This window comes from Brassica oleracea, chromosome C2, assembly GCF_000695525.1.
Source record: "Brassica oleracea var. oleracea cultivar TO1000 chromosome C2, BOL, whole genome shotgun sequence".
Lineage (NCBI taxonomy): Eukaryota > Viridiplantae > Streptophyta > Magnoliopsida > Brassicales > Brassicaceae > Brassica > Brassica oleracea.
Genome location: NC_027749.1, coordinates 43,609,366 through 43,612,501, shown reverse-complemented (window position 1 = coordinate 43,612,501; position 3,136 = coordinate 43,609,366). Strand labels below are relative to the sequence as shown.

Sequence of the window (3,136 nt, the reverse complement as noted above, 5' to 3'; positions counted from 1 at the left end):
CAGGAATCATTGCAGCTTGCCACTGTGGAACCGAGTACGAATCTGACTACTCGGAATAGATCAACACTCATCCAGTTACGTCGATCGACACAAACCATACGAAATCGACCGACGCTGACAAAGAGAAATCGGTTGACACGTATCCAGATGAGTGGGAGAATGACTACTTCAACCCCACTATTGACACTTACACAAGACAAAATATGCATACAGACGAGTATGATGAAGACTTCGAGGAGGAACGAGCCATTGAGTACAGAGCCATCCTTGATGAGGAGAGGAAGATAAACTCTTACATCATTCCTCTTGGAAAAGGAATGCACCTTCGTTCGACATGACAAGCTTGCCATCGATCGACACTCAACTTCAACAACGATGCCGAAAGCGAGCATCGACCGACACTGCCTACTACAAATCGGTCGACACTGATTTCAACCGTGTGCGAGATGGAGACTACTCAATTGGTAGTTGGGCAGATGAACACCACCACGAGAGCTTTGTAGTAGAAACAATAACCTACACACCAGGAGCAGACAAACTACAAGATAGTTTCACAGACAAGGAACTGCTCAACATGCAAAAGCGCAATGATACATATCAGATTCAAGCAGAAGCTGCTTGGGAAAGAACTCGATTGATCGACACTCATCACCAGAAAACGATTGACAAGCTTCCTCAACAATTGATCGACACCAACAATACCACGTCGATTGACAACCATCCAATACCGAAAACCACTTTAAGCGAAAAAGATAAATTAGATAATCAGTATTTATCTCCAGACGAATTTGGTATTTTCAGGGGCCCTAATGGCTACGCAAAAGCCATAGACGGCCGCACACTACACGTATCTCGAGAAGATATCACAGATATCCTTCAAACAACAAATGGAGCAGACAATCTATTCATGCATCAACGCAGCAACCGAGAACAGAAGACTACAAAGGAGTTCTATGACACAGCTGTCCAATATTGGTTAATGATTTTTCATATAAGCAGACTTTGACCAAGAGAGAAAATTAGTAGAGAGAGAGGATATGAACTAATGTTTACCTGCAGGGTCCAGATACTTATTTGAAAATCCTAGAATCATGTGATCGATACTCCCAAGGTAAAGCCTTCACTTTTATTTTATGCTCCCGTTTATGTAAAACCTGTTTAATTTATGTCCTTTTTTGTTAACAATCCATATTCTTAAACAAAGTTTTGATAAATAGGAATAGAAAGGTTATTCCAAAGAGTAATTCTAGCAAACCATGTATGGTTACCTGTTTATGCAAGACTTATTTTATTTTATTTTATGTTTATTAAATTTTTTTCTTTTTAATACTTAAATTATTGTATTTTTTAAAACTTTTCATATTATGATTTAAAAAATATAAAACGGTTGATAAGTTTTTCTAATTAATAGTTTTTAATTGTATGTGCTAGTATAGTATTTGATTATATAGTACTGTTATGCATAAAATCAAATATATTATTAGCTAAAGAAAATGGTTATTGGAAATTTCACAATGTTTCCATAGCTAGTGTGAACTGTGAAGCATAACAAAATGCCTAACGTGGCTCGTGAGTTGCTTAAGTTTCACTTTGCTTTTCTACTTATGTTTCTGTCAAGTCCTCACATCCATATACTTGCGCTGAGCATTAATAATTCTATAGTAGGTTCAGATGAAAATCCATGGCTGCAAAACAATGAAATAAAACCATCAGAACTATAACAAAACACAAGCTCTAGCTTAAATCCATGAAACCCATTATGAGGTGAGATCCCTCTTCATAACTAATTAATAACCACTGTTTTCTGCTGTATGTTATAGACTTATAGTTTCCTTATAATTAACAAAACTATACTTTTAAAAAATAAAAGCTCTCGCTTAAGATGAATCATGACCATTGTTATGTCCCGTTTAGTTAATCAACTGACTCCAAATCGATTATCAGTTCCACCGAATTCAAAGAGAAACTCCAAGGATTAGCAGCAAGAAACATGTACACTACCTTTTGGTGTTTAAGGACGAAAACTCTTTTTTTTTCTGCACACATGAGTGAATTAATTAAAAAGAGATAGACATTGAAAAGACAGAGGAAAATGTTGAGATTTAAAATGAACAAACCTCTTCAAGCTTCAAGCTTCAGTCAACAATTAACATTCCTAATTGTAACAACAACATCGTAAGACATATAAATTACGTAATTAAACAATTAGCTTTGTATTACCAGCCCAAAACGGTGGCGCACCACAAAGCAAGATGAATAGAATAATCTATGCACTTCAAATATCTGTCTCTTTTCCGTAACTTCGTCTTGATACTTGAGGAGCAACATAGCACTTCCTACTGTACCGCTGGATGCTTAGAGTCGGTTCAAAAGAAACTCTTAGAATGATAACGAATGAGAATATTGAAATGGTGAATTTTACACACAAAAACTCACATATTTATAGCTGTAGAATCACACAATGAGAAGATGTATTGAATGAGAGATCCTGTGAGGAGAGGGGAGATGGTGTTAATGAGAGAGTCAGATCTTCACAGGCGGGGGTAACCGTGCCGGAAGTCAATGGACGGTGAGAAGAAATCCAATCGATAAGACATAAACGTGGCTTCCTATTGAGGTTGAGCGGAAGTGGCCGTTGTGCGTAACATAGTGGTATCTAGAGGAACTGTTCTTTGGAGGGATTCCTTACTCGTTCACCCACTAATGGAGAAGAAGGCAATTGTTGTGGGCTTATGTTTAGTAAATTGGAAGCCCAAATTAACAATCCTATGAAGCCTTAATCAAATAGTGAAACGCACCAGCCCACAAATTGCTATGCCTGAAACGCATAGTTTTAATAGAGGGGGACACATGTCACGTTCACATGCTTCGAATTTGTGACCTGAAATCCTAGGTAGCGCTCTCAGGAGTGAAAGAGCTCTACTTTATATATAAAGAATATACATACACATATATGTGTGTTTAGGACTCCAATGGGTAGAACCCCCCATCAGAGGTGCTCTAATAATATACTCCAATGTAAAGCTCCTCATATAAAAGGGATTGTCGCTTGCGATGAACAGACCCACCACTGCGAAATCTCGAAAGTCACTCTCTGTCGAGCATCAACTGCAATGGAACTCATCTTCTAAGCATG

At 37.8% G+C, this 3,136-nt stretch overlaps 1 long non-coding RNA gene across 3 annotated transcripts; it reads right to left on the bottom strand.

Annotated features, from left to right (window-relative positions):
* Positions 1–1,543: 1,543 nt before the first annotated feature.
* On the bottom strand, positions 1,544–2,655 carry LOC106326395. Of its 3 annotated transcripts, none has more exons than XR_001267224.1 (5): positions 2,437–2,655; positions 2,221–2,354; positions 2,118–2,155; positions 2,002–2,036; positions 1,544–1,685 (listed from the first exon to the last, which is right to left on the bottom strand). It is a non-coding gene; the product is annotated as an uncharacterized LOC106326395 (long non-coding RNA). The 3 variants fall into 3 exon arrangements; XR_001267225.1 differs by having other exon boundaries at positions 2,221–2,347; XR_001267223.1 differs by having other exon boundaries at positions 2,118–2,354.
* Positions 2,656–3,136: the final 481 nt, after the last annotated feature.